Source organism: Staurois parvus, unplaced genomic scaffold (genome assembly GCF_062004578.1).
Source record: "Staurois parvus isolate SC_StPar_1 unplaced genomic scaffold, SC_StPar_1.0 ptg000538l, whole genome shotgun sequence".
In the NCBI taxonomy this organism is placed as follows: Eukaryota; Metazoa; Chordata; class Amphibia; order Anura; family Ranidae; genus Staurois; species Staurois parvus.
This window is the reverse complement of record NW_028318334.1, coordinates 3,012,656-3,032,798: the sequence shown is the minus strand read 5'-3', so window position 1 is coordinate 3,032,798 and position 20,143 is coordinate 3,012,656. Positions and strand designations below refer to the sequence as shown.

Below are 20,143 nucleotides of genomic sequence, written 5' to 3'. Positions count from 1 at the left end.
AATGAAAACTGATCTATGAATGGAGGAGGGAGACCTTTCTTTCAGCTGCCTGTCCTCCAGTCATAAATTGCTTTTCATTGATGGAAGCTATAGCACAGAAAGAAAGGAAGTGATCACATGTGCTCCCCCATACCCAGAAGTACTGGGTGTGGTTCTGCATTCAGCAGGGTGTGAAGCAAAGATAGGTATAAGCAGATGCAGGCTGGAATTAAGACTTGCTTTCTGCTACCTTGGCAAGGTGTATAGAGTCACATTTCAAAACAATCTATAATTTAGGAGAATAGCATTGTGGCAAATCTCACATTTTTTTGATTGCAAAAATATACAGTTAGGACCATATATATTTGGACACAGGCACAATTTTCATACTTCTGGCTCTGTATGCCACTAGAATAAATTAAAACGAAACAATCCAAATGAATTTCTGCTTTAATTCAAGGGGTTGAACATAAATATCAAGTACAAATTTTAGGAACTTCAACCATTTTTATACACAGTCTCTCCATTTTCAGGGGCTCAAATGTAATTGGACAATTGAATATAATCATAAATAAAATGTTCATTTTTAATATTTTGTTGAGAATCCTTTACTGACAATGACTGCCTGAGGTCTGTAACCCATGGACATTACCAAAGACTGGGTTTCCTCCTTTCTGATGCTTTGCCAGGCTCTAACTGTAGCTGTCTTCAGTTGTTCTTTGTGGATCTTTCTGCCTTTAGTTTTACCTTCAGCAAGTGAAGTGCATGCTCAGTTGGGTTGAGATCAGATGATTGACTTGGCCATTGCAGAAAATTCCACTTCTTTTCCTTCAAAAGCTCCTGGGTTGCTTTTCCAGTGTGTTTTGGATCATTGTCCATCTGTACTGTGAAGCGCCCTCCAATCAACGTTGCTGCATTTGGCTGAATCTGAGCTGACAGTTAATCTCTAAACACTGCAGAATTCATCCAGCTGCTTCTGTCTTCTGTCACATCATCAATAAACACCAATGACCCAGTGCCACTGGAAGCCATGCATGCCCATGCCATCACACTGCCTCCACCATGTTTTACAGATGATGTTGTGTGCTTTGGATCATGAGCTGTTCCAAGCCTTCTCCACACGTTTTTCTTCCCGCCATTCTGGTACAGATTAATCTTAGTTTCATCCATCCAAAGAATGCTTTGCCAGAACTGGTCTGGCTTTTTTAGATTTTTTTTTTTTGTCAAAGTCTACAATCAAGAGAAGACTTCATGAGAGCAAATACAGAGGGTTCACCACAAGGTGCAAACCATTCATAAGCCTGAAGAATAGAAAAGCCAGATTAGACTTTGCCAAAAAAAAAAAATCTAAAAAGCCGTCCCTTTTTTATGTTGCTGAGCTCACCAGTGCATTCTTCTGTCCTCAAAATGTACCAAACTGTTGATTTGGCCACTCTTAATGTTGCTGCTATCTCTGATGGATTTGTTTAGTTGTTGAAGCCTTACAATGGCCTGTTTCACTTGCATGGACAACTCCTTTGAACGAATGATGTAGGTTCACAGCAATAGATTCCAAATGAAAATACCACACTTAGAATCAACTCCAGACCTTTTACGTGCTTAATTGATGAAGAAATAACGAAGGAGTAGCCCATACCTGGCCATGAAACAGCTTTTGTTTAATTGTCCAATTACTTTAAGTCCCTTGAAAAAGGGGGGATTGCTACTCTTAAGAGCTGTCATTTCTAAACCCTTCCTCCAATTTGGATGTACATACCCTCAAATTAAACCTGAGAGTGTGCACTTTCAGCCCATATCCATTATATAAATCAATCACATGACTGCTTTGAGCAGAGAGCGGTGACTGTGATCTGCCTTCCTCCCCACCTTCTCCTGCCTGAGCAGCTGGCTCAGGCTCTCAGAGACTTGCTGAGAGGCTAAGCCTGGTGCCGCTGCAGACGCTGCGGTGGATCTCAAGCATATGGTCATGGCCTTCCCTAGCTTGGTACGGCTCTATGGCTTCAGCTCATTGTCAGCTGAAAACTGGTCACAGGAGTGCAACACCAACTGCACTCCTGTGATCCATAGAATTTCAGCAAAAAGAGCTTTATGAAACTATTGGCAAAATTAAAAATGACATTTGTAATAACAAGCAGTCTTTATGTTTACCTGAGTCCCCCTATGGAATAGTTTTTATTGCCTGTTGATCCTGCCGGTATTTTTTTAATTTTTTTTTACTTCCTTTAACAGAACAAGCTGTTTTGCAAAAGTGGCAATTAGTGGGTTAAAGTGATATTAAAGGCATTTTTTTTAAAATAACAAACATGTCATACTTACCTGCACAGATCCTTCTTTTCTTGGGTCCCCTGTTGATGCTCCTGGCCCCTCCCTCCTGCAAGTAACTTGCTATAGGGGCATCCAAGCTCTCTCCTGAACTGCTGCTTTGTGTGTCCATTCACACACAGAGCATGGCTCCCGCTGCTGTCTCAGCCAATGAGGAGGACAAGTCCCAGTAGAGCCACTGCTCTTGTGCACATCGCTTGATGGTGATGGGGCTCAGGTAAGTATTAGGGGTGGCTGGGTGGCTGCTGCATACAGAAGGATTTTTACCTACATGCATAGAATGCATGAAGGTAAAAACACCTTGAGCCTTTACAACCGCTTTAAGGTCAACCATTTAATACTGACAGGGGTGCTTACAATAGTGAGCATGTATTTATATAAATAAAACCTTTTTTCCCAAAAGAAAAAAAAATGTTTCTGTAACTACTTAAAAGGTGAGTGCTGGGGTTAGGCTTTAAATTGTTAGTATCATACTGTATGGAAAATCCCTCTTTTTTGCAAAGGTTGACTTTGCTGCTGTCCAAGGGTGGCTATACTGCTCCTCTGTACTTACAGTGGAGGAGTGAGTGTAGGGACCCTTAATCCGATGGACTTGTTTGGGTTCACACCTATGCAGGTTGCATTTGATCCCTTTCTGCATTGTGTTTTGCTTGTTCTCTGGAGTGAGGAATCGCGCTTCTCTGGCAATCTGATGGATGTGTTTGGGTTCACACATATGCAGGTTGTGTTTGAGCCATTTCTACATTGTGTTTTGCGTGTTCTCTAGAGTGACGAATCACGCTTCTCTGTCTGGCAATCCAATGGACATTTTATACAAAAATCACCAGTGCCAAAACTGTGAAATAATATCCTAAATAAATAAATGCTGCTGCTCATTAGTGTAAACACCAAAAAATATATAAAACATCAAAACAGCGCAAATGTATGATAAAAATTAATAAATATACACTGCAGTGAAAAATTAAATAAATGATAAAAAATAAAAAAAAATAACATACGGTGAAAATGCCCTGGAGGAGGGGCGAAACGTGTTGACGCATTTCCGGCTTTGCCGTCCAACGTACCACGTCACTTCAAGTGAGTGGAACGCACACTGGCGTGCGGCGTTCTCGGGGGGCCATCGTGCTTGTGGGTGATTCTTGTGCTGTCATCTGTTGCTGACGGTGAGATCTCAGAAATACCCTGGTGATGTGACGTTTTTGGCTCCATTTGAAATACAATAAATGCTGATTTATACTTTTTAAGATTGTGAGTGGTTTGGTACTTGGAAATTGATTCTTCCCGAGTATTGCAGTATTACGCTATATATTTGTTTTTTTTCCCTGCATTATTCAAAACTTTTTCTTGGAGAGTGGTGTCTGGTGATCCTGGAGGTTGGAGACTGGCTATATTCCTGTCTGGAGTAGGGGAGATCCAAAAATATCTGGTGACTGGAGGCATATTGACTGGGTCTAGGATCCCAAAAAAACCCTAAATGGTGTTTTTTTTTCACCAATATCTGGTGATTGCGGCGTGGTATTCGAGCACTATTTCGGTGGAAACACAGGTCAAAAGTTTTTTTTTTTTTTTTTTTTTTTTTTTGGAAAGACTTTTATGAATATATTTTATATTTATTTTTTTTTCACTTTATTGATTTTGAGTGGGACTTATTAATTTTCATTTTATATTTTTTTTATTTTTTATTAATCCAATGGACATGCTTGGGTTCACACATATGCAGGTTGCGTTTGAGCCGTTTCTGCATTGCATTTTGCATTTTTGCACTTGTTTTTGATGCGTTTTTGTTTCTTTTTTATTTATTTTTTTTCTTGTTGCTAGGCGGATTTAAAATGCAAAAACACAATGCATGCTTTTCTGCATCATTTCTATTTATATCTATAGAAACAAAAACTTAACTTTTTTTGTTTAAAAAAAAAATGTCCCTGACCCTGTCCAAAAAACAAATCGGGTGAAAACGCACAGGTGCTGCAGAAAACGCTTAGGTGTGAACCTAGGGTAAGACCAGGAGTGTTTTACTGGCCAAGGTCAAGTGAAAGTAAAGAAAAAAAAGCCTAAAAGAGAAAATGAAAGCTGCTATCACATCTAGAGACTGGTAATCTGCAATATACAGTATATTACATTTTTGTTCTTGAGTTTAGATATACTTTAACACTCAGGACCATTCACACTTGTCAATTACTGCAATGCCTCTGTCTTTTGTACAGTGCATTGCGGTAGCATTTATTGTGACTGACTCCCTAACACGCTATACAGTAGAGGTCAATGCACAAAGAACTGCATGCTGTGCTCAGTGCGTTGTTAGGTTGCCGCATTGCTGAAAAAAAAAATATATGCAAGTTTAGATCCATTGTGGTGCGTTGGCAGCCCATTGATAATGAATGGACTGCCGTAAAACACTGCACATTAACGTGCAGCATAATCTGTGTTAATGCACCACAGCAGATCGGTGAAGTGTGAATCATCTCTACAATACTAGTTTGCACATCCAGACATTTATTCTTTTCCTTTCCTAATTTTTTTTTTAGAAAAATTACAGCTGCTATATGTTGCTAAAGATAATATGCCTACTTTGCATTTTCATTTTTAGAAACTAGCAGATGCAAGCATACATAAAAATGCTAAAAAAGATTGTATCCTGACCGGAACTTATTGGGTGGATCCCTTGGAGCTTCTTTTATTATTACCTTTGTCCATCATCTAGATGACATGTACCGCATATTATTGTAACACACTGAAACATTTATCTTGCAACAGACAGTTTCTGTATGTTTCTTTTTTTTCGGTTTATCCCGTTATTGTAATGGTTATTTGTACTGGATCATGGTGTACGACTAGCTGTTTTAAGGTTGCTTTGTTTTATACTAACTGTATTATTTGTACGTATCGCAAAACTTTTTTGAATAAAGTTTCCTTTTCGAGTGAAAAAAGTAGGACGACACAATCCTACTGATATTTAAGTTTACATCCAATATGGCAATATTCTGGAAATGGTTCAATATACACTATATTATTATTTATTACATGTACTTATATAGCGCCGTCAATTTACGCAGCGCTTTACATATATATTGTACATTCACATCAGTCCCTAACCCTCAAGGGGTGTACAATCTAAGGTCTCTAACTCACATTCATACATACACATACTAGGGCCAATTTAGACAGGAGCCAATTAACCTACCAGTATGTCTTTGGACTATTGGAGGAAACCCACGCAGGCACAGGGAGGACATGCAAACTCCAGGCAGGTGGTGCCGTGGTTGGGATTTGAGCCAATGACCCTAGTACTGCTAGGCAGAAGTGCTAACTATTTAGCCACTGTGCTGCCCGACTTGCCTAAAGTATTGGGACACCCCTCCAAATCATTTGATTCAGGTGTTCCAATCACTTCCATGGCCACAGGTGTATAAAATCAAGCACCTAGGCACGCAGACTGCTTCTTCAAACATTTGTGAAAGAATGGGCCGCTCTCAGGAGCTCAGTGAATTCAAGCGTGGTACTGTGAAGAGGTTGCCACCTGTGCAATAAGACCATCCGTGAAATTTCCTTGCTGCTAAATATTCCACGGTCAACTGTTAGTGGTATTATAACAAAGTGGAAGCAACTGGAAACCACAGCAACTCAGCCACCAAGTGGTAGGCCACATAAAATGACGCGGGGTCAGCGCATGTGTGAAGTGTGCAGAAGTCACCAACTGTCTGCACTGCAGAGTCAATAGCTAAAGACCTCCAAACTTCATGTGGCCTTCAGATTAGAACAACAACAGTGCCTAGAGAGCTTCATGGAGTGGGTTTCCACGGCTGAGCAGCTGCATCCAACCCTTACATCGCCAAGTGCAATGCAAAGCGGCAGACACAGTGGTGTAAAGTACGCTGCCACTGGGCTCTAGAGCAGTAGAGATGTGTTCTCTGGAATGACGAATCAGGCGTCTCTGGCAGTCCAATAGACATGTCTGGGTTTGGCGGTCGCCAGGATAACAGTATTTGCCTGATTGCATTGTGCCAAGTGTAAAGTTTGGTGGAGGGGGGATTATGGTGCGGGGTTGTTTTTTAGGGGTTGAGCTTGGCCCCCTGGTTCCTGTTAAGGGAACTCTTAAGGCATCAGCATGCCAAGACATTTTGGACAATTTCATGCTCCCAACTTTGTGGGAACAGTTTGGGGATGGCCCCTTCTTGTTCCAACATGACTTCCCACCAGTGCACAAAGCAAGGACCATAAAGACATGGATGAGCGAGTTTGAGGTGGAGGAACTTGACTGGCCTGCACAGAGTCCTGACCTCATCCTGATAGAACACCTTTGGGATGAATTAGGGTGGAGACTGAGAGCCAGGCCTTCTCGCCTGACATCAGTGCCTGACCTCACATATGCGCTTCTGAAAGAATGGTCAAAAAAAAAAAACCCTGCAAGGTAAAAGCATAATTTACTAGTAAGCATTGCACATTATGAAATGCTTATCTTACAACAAAGCCCCCCAGCGGCATGCTGTCATCGCTGACAGGGTTTCCATCTTCACCTGGTCTTCCTCCTGGGTTCGTGGGGTCTGACCGTTTGAATGGCTGATCTGCAATGGCGTCATACCTGTCCATACACACGAGTCGTGGCCACAGCACAGAGCACTGAAGGGATGGCGTGAGTATTCCATTCCTTCAGAGAACATGTGCTGGGCTGCAGAAACAGTGAATGGCTCCTAAACAGTGCACATTTAGTAGATATTCGATGGACCTGCAGGTAATAAATTAATAAAATAAATTAACATAAATTATAAACTTACCTGTAGGTACAAGTGAACCAACAGTGTTTTACTACCACTTTAAATACCCATGTATAGTAATAAGTTACATACTATCACCCTACGTGCCAATTAAATTTGTCCGGTCGCTCGTTGTTGGGTTTCCTAGTTGGTATGTTTTTGTCGGTGCAATGCTGCCAAATGCATATAGTTCAACCTCTTTGGGTTATTACTCCTAGACAGGGCCAGTGCTAGACTATTTAGTGCCCCAGTCAAGAGCAGTTACTTACACCCCCCCCCCAAAAAAAAAAAAAAAATCAAAGTACAAAATTTTTTAGCCTGTGCAGAGATGTTTGCACAGCACCTCATTAGCTGGATACCTCTTATTCACGGATTGACTGAAGTTTGCAGGAAACGGCTTTGTCTCCAGCTAACATTATCCAATCCTGTCTGGGAACAGTGACATCAGGACAGGACAGTGACCAGTGACATTTTACACATTGCTTTTGGGTCATTAACAGGAAGGGGAGATCAGTGAACAAGTGTTCTCTGATCTCCCTCCCTTCTACTGGTGACACCCACCATGCAGGTCCCGGGTCTGCTGCTGGGAGTGCGGAGCCTGGAAAGCATGGCAGGGCACATGGGGGGTGTGGAAGTGATCTGGAGACTGCACAGCTATTGGATCATTTCCACCTGACAGTCAGCCTGTCAGATTTATATACACTCCAATGAGACGCTTTCTGTTAATTCTTACACTTGTGTTGAGGGTCATTAAAAATGTGTGGCTGAGCTACACTTTTTGCATCCCCCAACCACTCCCCATCGTGCTGTCAAGGCACTTCCACTGTAGAAGAGCAGCAGGGGTTTTTCCACAACACCCAGCCACTATAGCCATACTAAAGTGGTAGCGCCTTTGCAGCATAATGGGGAGTGGTTGGGGGATGGTAAAAGTGTTGCTCAGCCACACATTTTTAATGTTCCTCAAACGCAAGTGCAAATAGGAACTAACAGGAAACATCTCACTGTGCTTATGTGATCATCATTATTACCATGATGATGATTACACAGTACAGAAGGTGCTGTACGTCTGTATACAGCATATGGCTGTATCTCTCTGTGCCTCAGAAAACAGAAATTGTGATCTTGCCTGTGCACCAGGTTCACATTGCTACCTGTGCCTTCAGCCCCCTTTGTTGAATCACCTCCACCCCTGGGCTATAGACTCACCTTCCACCCTCCGCAGCGGAGGAAGGGATAATCATTCTGCCAGTGAAAGGCAGTGAGCAGCCGCAGCCGGCTGCCATTGAACAGCATTGCAAAATTCAGCGTGATTTTAGCCACCTGTGCCCAAAATTAAAAAAAGAAGTCCCTCTCTGCTCCTCACCTCCTGGGCCCCTCTGGTGAACTGATGGGGCCCAGAGAAAATATAATTAGTGTTACAGCAGGACTGGCTATACTGCCCTAGCAGTGTCTCTAGCAGTGGCTGCACCCTAAGTGTCAGTGCACCCTAGGCAGCTGTCTAGTTTGCCTAGCGATAGCACAGGCCCTGCTCCTAGAACTGGGCTTCTGCCATTGTAGGCTGACCGTTCGCCCTGATCTAATAGTTTGTTCTTGGTGTACTGACATCTGTTGTCTCTGTTCCAGTCCCCCCAGCCTCAGCGTGCCTTTTGCGGCCATGATGTCTGACCTTCTTAGTGTGATACATAGGCTAGTCATAGCTGGCCTAAGGTGGAAAAGTCCAGGTTTGTTTATGGTAAATCTAGTATGAAAAAACAACTGCGCCTATGCATTTCTATATAGAAGTTTGCGAAATGTATAGTCAGGGGAAGAGGGGAGCTCCCAAACTGACTGCTTTTCTTGTAAACAACTGCTGATTAACTCTTCACTTTTAGTAAAGTCGGTTGATTGTCTTTTTTGGTTGGTTTTGTGGGTCTGTAAAGTGGTGGTGGTGTCATTGTACAATGTTTGTCACATCATAACATAAGCCAGCATTCAGTATGAAAGTATTTGTTTTACTCATAATTACTGGGGCGTGGAACATGCTCAGCTTATGCTTTGAACATTTTGTGCCAAAACATTTGAGGCTTTCTAGATTTGCCAGTCCTGTGAATAGTGTTTACAGCCTGGGGTAAAAGGACCTGTATTGCTGGGTAGGGCTACATGACAAGTGTTCCTTTTATATTTTGGATGAGAGATCCAGACAGTATTTATAGTTCTCTCTAGAATGGTATTTGTGTGTCTGGACTGATGTTCTTGTGAAGATAATTGGCACCCCTTTGTGTTAAAGGAGCAGTCCACTGAAAACTGTTTATTATGGCAAGACTTGAGTGGGGCAGATTACCAACTGGAAATTCAGTGATTATATGCCCATACTGCTATTCTTCACCTAGTAATTTCCCGACATCACGTTACCGTTCAGCTATATTATCCATAATGCTATATAAATGAAAAATGCAGCTTGAAGAATTAGACTTCTCCTCTCATGGGGGGGGAAGCTGGTAGCTCTCTGTCAAAATATCATCTACTTTGTAGAAAACTGGCAGATTGGCCTGCCAGCATTCTTCCAGGACTGAATCCGTTCTCGGTAGACATGTTAATAATTATATGATAATAATCTGTATATTTGGGTTTTTTTAAATTTAAATATTTATTAATTTTTCCAATTTAAATACATATCATCATCACATTATATATATATAAAAATATAATATATAACATCATACTTTATTTTCTCTTTCCAGGAATATTTCTCTACCCCCCCCCGCCTCCTCCCCCCACCCTATCCCCATCTCCCTTCCCTGCATTTTCTCTCCATCTTCTTATAAGAGCAAGTAAAATTTTTCCTATCTTTCTCTTTATTCTTTCCTATATTTCATGTATAAGCTGTCTTTTTCCCAATTCTCCCATTTCCCATAGTAGGCCTCTATCTTATCTTTTTGAATATGGCAGAGTTTTTCCATCTTTCTAATCTGCTCCACTCTTTCTATCCAATCCTCTTCCTTCGGCACCTCCACTTTCTGCCAGAACTTGGGTATCAGACCTTTTGCAGCATTTAGATACCATATGCCTGATTTTTTATATTTATTCACTGTTATATCTATATTGTGCAAGATACATACTTCTGAATAATCTGTATATTTGTATATTTTTGACTAGTTAGATGCTTTTGGGATCATTCATAACAACCCTCTTTGGGCATTTTTGGATGAAGTTGTGTTTAGTGATCATGTTTCTCTTTTCTGAGAGATCTCATGACCACTGGTACCCGGGGGGGGGGGGGGGAATTAAAATGCAATTTATTCCTGCATCTAGGCTGCCCAATAACCACACAACCCATCAGCATCAACTAGTGGTACTTAGGTCAGAGGTGCAAACAAAATTGAACAACCTTGACATTTTTCTTTTATCTTACAGATCCAGCGTTTTTAACAGCAACATCAGTGGAGAAAAAAAAAAGGTCTAAGGGAAGATCTCTGGAAAAAAAGGTAACTGAAAAAGCCATTTTTGGATGCATCAGATGATTTATCTCAGGTAGCTTTGCAATGACAGTTCTTTGCTTTATTGGCTATACCTGTGAAGGACAGGCTAACATAGTGATTGGTCATATACACTCCAGAGGTGATTGCCTTGTGTTGCTTCCTGTGAGATATTATCCATATAAGTAAGATATTATCTTGTATTCCAAGTTTAATGGGTTAAGTGCAAACCAAGTCAGGTTTAATTTGGCTGGTTCTGTGCTCTGCACAACTGATCAGGAAAGACAGGTACATCTTCTGGATAGTATGACATCATGTCTCTAGAGGGAACATTGTGCTAAGAGAAAAGTAGGGTGTAATGCCAGAAAATCTGTCACAATCAAAGAACACCCATGCTTCAGTACTTCAGTGTATATTCTGGAGCCATTAGTTTTGGCTGCTCTTTTGAGTTATGAGAACTGTTCGTGAGCAGAGGAGCGAACATACGCCGTTTGCTGTGTGGGAGATGAGCCATCTCTGCAGTTGCTGGAGAAAGGGTGGATCAGCAGATGTCAGGAAGCTTTTACTGATGTGATTTCCAAAGTCAGATTAGTGATAGTGAAACTTGCTGGCTGCTGCTAGGTTGAAAGTCTGAAAACAAGGTCACAAGTATGTTTGCTTGATCATCCTTTTGTTTGTGTCTGTGGCTACACATGTAACGTACAGTGTTTTTCAACAGAAAACTGCGTTGTTTAGTTATGGCATGCATCTAATGTAAACATGTCATAAACCTGGCAATTCATTGCAAGCATATGATGAAAAATGCAAAAGCTGGAGTTACCTTCACTCAAAACAGCATGTTGACAACATTTGTAAATTGGAAGTTTTCCTGAGCAAGGCTCTTGTATAATAACTCTATTATCTGCCTTTATTTTATAAGGTGCTGCACAAACAGACAGTTCCTGAGATTTTTTTGCAGCTGAGGTTTGCAATTTTCTACCCTCCCTGTGTAAGTTGTGTTTGGTCATGCCTCCTTTCAGTTCCTAAACGTTTAGGCTCCATGTACACGGGACACTTCTAAACAATGGCAACTGACTGCTGGAAAACGTAGGTTAAAAAACATCTGTTTAGCTGCATTTGCATAACGCGTTTATGCGTGTTTGCGTTTAGAAGCGTTTGTACAGATAAGCACAGAAGAACCTCACAAATGACAAGAATACAATGAAAAGTAGTAAATTATTAAACATTTCAGACTGTTTCAGGGAAATACAGAGAGTAGAAGCAGAGACAACAGTATGTGTTAAGATTAGCTTAGGTGTGAGTTACTCATTAATATTTCTTTTGTTTCCAAGGGTGGGAAAGGTGTCTGATGGAGTGAATCATTAGGGCCACCTGGCAGGGGGTCTTTTTGAGGAATTTGAGGTGTGAATGGTCATTAACATATCTTTTTGTTTCCAAGGGTGAGAGAGGTCTAAGGTGTGAATTGGTCATTGCAATGTGTGACAAGCTTGGTAGGAACGTCCTGTGTTCAGTGTTTTGTCCATTTGAGTACCTTGAAAATGGTTTGCATGCATTTTTCATGATGAAAAAAGGATCTGGACAGCATCGGGAACTGGAAGAGTTAAAAAAAAAAAAAAAAATTTTCACACGCAAACGCTTATAAACGTGATGTGCTGCGTTTACAAGCGTTTTGCGTTTGAAACGCTGATAAAATCTACTGCTTTAGGCAAGTTTTCTGTGTTCAAAAAAACGACTGTAAACTCAAATGCCTGTAAACAACTGTAAACAAAGATGTGTACATGGACACATAAAAAAACATTAGGGTGAGTTCAGGGGCTGCTGAAAAAAACGCTGAATAGCTCCTAAACGTGAGTTTATCAGCTGCAGTGTACATGAGCCCTTAGGGTCAATTCACATTAGATACATTTGTGACTGTATTCCAGCTGCACAGACAGGCCAAAATCCTGGTTATCCTTTGGGCATAGTTGACAGCCCTACAGTGCAGTGAAGAAAATTACAGCGTGCTGTATTTTTCCACACCATAAATGCGGAATAACGCACGCTAAAGCATGTAAACATGCTCAAATACACAGCAATCCATTGCAGTGCATATAAAGAGCCCAATGAAAGGAATAAGTAGGAAGTGATTTCACAGGACAAACGTGGATGGAAGCATGCATGCCAACTGCATGTGAATGCACATAAAAAAGCATGCAAATGTTCAAGAAAAAAATGCACAGTTAACATGCATTTTCTAGTGTGAGTAGGCCCTCGCGGATGCTGCGGCTTGCTGCCCATTATGTTAAAGTGCTAATATGAAGGTTTAAGATGTGGGATTGGGGCCACACACTGTGTTAACAGGAAAAATTGAGATTTGCATATACATTCATTGCTGAACCTGTAGGTGTTTTTGAAATGCCAATTTCACTGAAGGTACTTTTTTCCTAATGATAATACAGTAGGTTGACTTAAATTGCCCAGAGTTGTACATAATTTATTTTAACCACTTGACCTTAGGAAGGTTTTACCCTTTTCATGACCAGGGCATTGTTTTGCTATTCAGCACTGTACTACTGTGACTGGCAATTGCTCGGTCATGCAACTGTATCCAAAAGACATTTACATTTTTTTTTTTCACACAGAGCTTTCTTTTGGTAGTATTTGGTCACCACTGGGTTCTTCATTATATAAATGAACAAATACAGAAAGTTTGGGGGGAAAAAACAATATTTTCTACTTTCTGTTATAAAAAAAATCTAATTTCTTCATATGTAGCCAACATATATTCTGCTACATGTCCTTAGTAAGCCAAGTCCCAATAAGTGTATATTAATTGTTTTGTGTACAAGTTATATTGTCTACAAACTGTTTTATATATACTGGAATTTACACAGTTTTTACTTTGCCTATCACATTTCCTGAGGTGCTAAAATGCTAGGGCACTACAAACACCCCCCAAATGACCACTTTTTAGAAAGAAGACACCCCAAGGTATTTGCTGAGAGGCCTGTTGAGTCTATGGAAGATTTTATTTATTGCCACAAGTTTTTGGAAAATGACAAAATTCTTTTTTACACAAAGATGTCACTTCAATGAGATTTCTCACACATGCCATGGGTATGTGTGTAATTACTCACCAAATTACATTCTGCTACTTCTCCCCAGTATGGGGAGTATACCACATGTGAGTTTTTTTTAGGAGCCTATTTGCCTACAGGGGCCCAAAACCAATGAGCACCTTCAGGCTTTCAAAGGGTGTAACTTGCACATTTGACTTCCTGACTACCTTTCACAATATTGGAGGTCCTAAAATGCCAGGATAGTAAAAAATACCCCCCTAAATTACCCCTTTTTGAAAAGTGGACTCTCGTAAGATATTTGCTAGGAGGCATGGTGATTATTTTGCAACTCTCATTTGTTGCCACAAGTTTTGGAAAATGAAGAATGAAAACAAAAATTTTTTTTTTTTTTTATCATTTTTCAAAACCTTGTGACAAAAAATGAAATTTGCAAAATAATCAACATGCCTCTTATCAAATACCTTGGAGTGTCTGCTTTCCAAAAAGGGGTCATTTGGGGGATGTTTGTACTATCCTGGCATTTCAGGGCCTCCGAAACTGTGATAGTTAGAAAATCAAATGGGGAAGTTATGGTCTTTAAAACCTGAAGGTGGTTATTGACTTTTGGGCTCATGTACATGGCTAGGCTGCCAAAAAGTCTCTCGCTTTTGGTATCCACATACTTGGGAGAAGTAGCAGAATGTGTTTTGGGGTGTTATTCCACATATACCCATGACATGTGTGAGAAATACCTCATTAAAGTGACAACTTTGTGTAAAAAAAAAAAAAAAAAAAAAATTTTTCCAAAAACTTGTGGCAAAAAAATAAAATCTTCCATGGACGCAGCATGCCACTCAGCAAATACCTTGGAGTGTCTACTTTCCAAAAAGGGGGTCATTTTTTGCCCAACATTAGATGTTTCCACCACACATCCAACCACTTCTAATTTTGGGCATATATCTAATGTGTTTTTTTTTTTTTGTGCAGTCTGTGAGCTGAGTGAAAAATAAGAATCCACTAGATTCCTTCATTCACATTGATCGATGTTGATGAAGCAATCTCGACCAGAAAAAAGTATATGCTGAAGTATCAGAGTATTCCACCCACTGGCCACCCCATGCTCCTAATTCTCGGCATACGCTTTTTTTTTCTTTTTTAAACTGCGGATGAAGAAAGCTCCAACTGCAAGCACTGACGTATGTATTCTGACAGCAGCACCTTGCTGCTTTCAAAATACACAGATCAGTGCTGCAGCTGATTGGCGTTCCTGCAAAGCAAACAACAACGGTTAACAATAACACACAATAACCATGTACATTAACTTATTCAATAAAACCTTTTTTTTTTTTTTTTAACAACTTTTCAGAACAATAACCTTTCCAGCCTTTGATTTTAGGTTCTCTCAAAATGTGCTAGACAGTTTCTTGACTACCTAACATCTTTACAGACCTTTCTTGTGCAGAATTACATGGAACCCTATACTGTGCCATGCTGTGCCCTAGACTAAAAGTCAACTATGGTGTGGTAGCGATGGAAGCAGTCTTTATGCAGAGGCCAGGTTGGCCAGGACAGTAGCGACAAAAAAAAAAAAAGATGTATCGTCTTATTCTGTGTTTACCACAGACATGACATATTTTTTGGGGATAACTTTTGTGTTGAGGTAGGTTGGAGGACATCTGGAAATTGCTTCTCATGCAGCCGGCCCACTGGATTTGGGCATTGGGCCATAATGCCTTCTGGATACAAAAGGGCTGAGATGATCTCTTCCTGAAAATGTAGGAAGGATCCAGTTCTTCCAGTTGATTTGTAAACAACAAAAGCGTTGTTTAGAGCCAATTAAAATAAATATATAGACACTTTTTTGTACTAGTGTCTGCCTTTGCAGGTAGTTAACCATTTGCCGCCCGCCCTATGGCCGAATGGCGGGCGGCAAATGTCATCAGCGTTCCGGGTGGACGCCATATGGCGTCCTCCCGCATATGCGCATTAGCGCTCCTGCAGAGCGGCGCAGCGGCACGATCTGTCACGGCCTTGTACCTCGGACACGGCTGATGACAGATCTGAGTATCGGCCCCGTTGCCGGTACCATGTGACCTGCTGTGACCAATCACAGCAGGTCACATGACAGTTGTGTACAATGGATGGCTTCATTCATGCCATCCATTGTATACTAGTGTCTAGCTGTGAATGGTCACAGCTAATCACATGTACATGTCATGTGATTAGCTGTGGCCAAATCACAGCTAAGCACAAAAAAAAAAAAAAAATAAAACCCTGAATGAATCGATGTCATTCAGGTAAATGCTTGCTTATAGCAAAGTAATTCTTTGCTATAAGCAAATTTTGTAAAAAAAAATAATACTGATCACTTCCCCAAAGTAGTACAATGTTACTTTGGTAACATTGTACTACTTTGGTCATAGTGAAATATGAAAAAACAATCTTAAAAAAAAAGAAAAATTTAATTTAAAAAAAAAAAATATATATATATATATATACCGTATTTTTCGCCGTATAAGACGCACTTTTTTTCCCCAAAACTGGGGGGGAAATGTCAGTGCGTCTTATGGAGCGAATATAGAGCGGCCGGTCCGGTATTTCCACCGCGGCCGTGTCAGAATACCGGGCCGGCCGCTCAGCTCTGTGGCGGGACCTTACCTGTTCCTCTATCCAGCGGCGTGCTGTCTTCCCGGCTTCTGTAGTGTGGGCACTGGGCATGACAGCCGGGTGCCAAGTGCGCATGCGCAAGAAGCGGTGCTTTTTGTGAATGGTAAGGCAGTACCTGGGACACATGACAGATCCCAGAAGCCGCCGGACCAATCGCAAAGAGCAAGTGCTTCTCGCTCATGCGCACGGGGCACCCGGCTGTCATGCCGAGCGCCATTACAGAAGCCGGGAAGACAGCGTGCGGCTGGATCGAGGAACAGGTAAGATCAAACAAAAACTCTGCGGAAGTAAGAGCGGGTACCTGTCAAATTCAGGTACCCGCTCCCCACCTCCCCAAAGGTCAGCAGTCATCTGTACTGTCCGCAGTCTCTGGTCATCCCTGTGCTGTCCGCAGTCTCTGGTCATCCCTGTGCTGTCCGCAGTCTCTGGTCATCTCCTGTACTGTGTCTGCAGTCCATTATTTCAGAATTTTTTTTTCCTGTTTTCTGCCTCTAAAACCTAGGTGCGTCTTATGGTCAGGTGCGTCTTATACGGCGAAAAATACGGTATATTTTTTTCATACTGTCACCAGTCAGTGTCCCTGATCACCGCCATGCCAGTTATATGATGACGCTGTACTGCACTGGTGACAATATGTAAAAAATAATAATTTTCCGAAAAATTATGACAAAAAAAATACAACTTCAAAAAACTCGCCATGCCTCTTATGAAGTACAAAGTACTTTGCAAAAAGGGGTCATTTGGGGGATATCTGTACTGTTCTGACATTCTTGGACCTCAAGAAATTAGATTGGCTGTCAGTACTTCAGGATTGATCAATATTATATAGTTTGTGAACTCTATAACTTTCCTACAAACTAAAAAATACATCACCAAAGACATGTAGCAGAATACATCTCGGCCTAAATTTATGAAGAACAATTATTTATTTGCAAACTTTTATAACAGAAACAAAGAAAAAAAATTTTTTTTTTCAAAATTTTTGATCTTTTTTTGTTAATTTGGCAAAAAATAAAAACCCCAGTGTTGATTAAATACCACCAAAAGAAAGCTCTAGTTGTGTGAAGAAAATGATAAAATTTTAGTTTGGGTACAATGTTGCAATTGTCATTCAAAGTGTGAGAGCGCTGAAACCTGAAAACTGGCCTTGGCAGGAAGGTGTAAAATTGCCCGGTATTGAATTGGTTAAATACAGACTCATCATTTTGGTCGTTGAAGTATATGCCTCCCATATAAAGATTATAGTCATGGACACAGATAGGCTTTTCAACGCCACCAGACTCCTTGTTAATTTAGAACATTGTGCCTGGGTGTATGTAAGACTGATAGTAATTCTTCATTCCACAAGCAGACTTTCTCCCTTTTTCTAAGTGGGGTGTTAACAAGCCTTTGGGGGAAGCCCATGCGATTAGGTTGCGTGATGCCATAGCAGCCGAGTTCTTGAATGAACACGTCTAAAAAGTGGTACGCTTGCATAAAAAAAAATGTATCCACCTACAAATGGTAGTCCTTATGGAACAGGGGTGACACCAAGTCTTGCCACTGCTCCTAATATAGTTTGCGCATCTTAGGGGCACCACTTGGTTGTCTTTCCCCTCATAAATTCTAGAGCAGTATAGCCTGTGGTTCTCTCATAGGGCTTATACATTTTGACCCCATATCTGGCTCGCTTGCTGGGGAGATATAGCTTTATTGCAAGCCTGCCAGTAAAATGTACTTGTCTATGCAGATGTTTTGTTGGGGCGTATACAATTGTGCACATTTCTGGGAAAGTTAGAGAGACAAAATTTTGTGGAGCCGATTATAGTGAGGGTCACCACGGGGAAGACACAGGGTGTTGTCACTGAAATGCATAAAACGCAATATTGTCTCCTATCCCTGCCTGGCCATTGCAGCAGAGAACACGGGCATGTGATGAACTGGGTCAGTTGGTGGTGATGTACTGTTGGGCATAAACATTACTTTGGACCATAATCAAATTGTAGAGATCTGTGCTGAAAAACAGCTAAAAAAAAGTCAAGGGGGCTGTTAACTGAACTGTGGGCTGGGCTGCTGTGAATAGGGAGAATAACTGGTGCTGCTTCTGGAAGGCTACTATGGGCCTGCGCTTGGATTCATAGTGGCTGAAGTTGCGTTACTTTACTAGTACTAGTCATCACACCAGCTTGGACTGTACTGCTGGTGCTTTCCACTTCACCATGAAATACTGTAGTGCTGGTGTCTAAAAGGCAGGATGTACTAGGCCACTGGTGTTTGCCAGATCACCAAAAAGTAGTGCAGTGCTAGTACTTGCACTCTGCTGCGTATGTGCATAAGTATGCATTTCTGGCACTTCAGCAACTTGCTGTCAGGTACGCCTGGTTTTAGCAGGGACCTCTTCACCATCGTCCAAGCTAGCTGTCTGGGTGCCGCTTCTTTCTACAGGTTCATATTCTGAACCTGATTCTGACAGTGAGGTGCCCCCTTCACTCTCAGAATCCTGTTGGCCTCTTCACTAGTGTACTTCTTTTTTTTTTTTGCCTTTTGGGCACAAAAATTTACACGTACCTTATGGTGACTATGGGAAAGAGCTTCTGGCTCTAGCAATCAGGGACTGCTTGCATGCTAGCAATAAAATAACTGTATGTGCTAGAAGAGATTAGGCAGTTTTGTAGACAATGCATCAGAGGTGGCAGTAATCACAAATATTATACTGACACTTCATTGATTCTGCTAACGCTGCGTTTTTGGGGACACTAGGATAGTTCTGAATGTGACCAAGATACTGATTGATACAGACGCTGTACTAATAATGGCTGTGATCAGTGACTTAGTGTGGCGGGCAGTCTGATTGACTGACTTTGATGCTATCTGAGGCCTCTAGTGACACTAATACAGTGATCACTGGTAAATACTGTACAGTGTACAGATGACAATGGTGACAGGGAAATTAAGGGATTAACTGGAAGGCAACCAAAAGGTTAAATGTACCTAACAAGTGTATGCAAGTGTATATCTGCTTTTATCCACACAGAACCTGGCTTTATTCTCTCCCTGAAAGAACGTGCTGAGGGAGAGAAGAACCTGGCAGATTCTGTGTCTGTATTTACAAACAAGATATGGGGTTGTGCTGTGATTGGCTACAGCTGATCAGCAGGTTCATGTGCAAAATCCTTGGCCGAAAACCTGCTGACAAACTTGTGCTGTAGCCAATGAACACACAGGTCTGCAGGGGGTGCACAGATGTGCCCAAAGACAGGTAACAACATATGGGTATATCGCTTAGTTTGGCCGTACCACCTGCTCGCAGTAAACGTACTGTGAGTTGGCAGCAAGCAGATACAGAGAGACTTCAGCCCAAAAAAAGTTTTTAAATACCTGTTTTTGCCTTTGTGCTCCCCTATTAGTGTTACATCTGGTTATTTATGGCTAGCCTAACATTAGAGTTAACTTTCTTTTACTAATGCTTACAGAAACCGCTTTGCAATATGAACAACTCACCCTTGCATAAACAGTGGTCAGAAAGTCTGCTTCTCTTTCTGTGACATATGTCACTACCTAGGTCAGGGAGCAGGGTTACAGATAACAGTAAGACCTTAGCATAAAATGTAATTGGTGCACATTAGTAAGATTTTGTTCACACTAGCAGAATTGGGCTCTGCTGCCTAATGTAGTTCCAATACAAGAACACGGAAATCCTGTGGCTTCAGTTCCGCCACATGTAAAAGCGATTCAACAGCTATTTAGCTGCTCGGATTGATTTTACTGATACCAGGGTCATAGCTGCAGCCATGGCCCCTGTACAACCACTTCAACCCAAGGACATACGGGTACGTTCTACAGGAAGAAAGTAGTTAAAAGAAGTAGGGGATTTCATCTTTTTTAAAAATCATACTTACCGATGCTGCATCTGGCCTCCACCGGCACTAGCGTGAAAACTCAGTGATCACAT

At 41.3% G+C, this 20,143-nt stretch overlaps 1 protein-coding gene across 1 annotated transcript in view; it reads left to right on the top strand.

Annotated features, from left to right (window-relative positions):
• Window positions 1–20,143, top strand: part of LOC149451455 (signal transducer and activator of transcription 5B) — a 333,063-nt gene that overhangs the window by 75,159 nt on the left and 237,761 nt on the right. The window contains exon 2 of the mRNA XM_089690636.1: window positions 10,446–10,516. The gene's annotated coding sequence lies outside the window, so the exon portion shown is untranslated. The remainder of the gene's footprint in view (window positions 1–10,445; window positions 10,517–20,143) is intronic.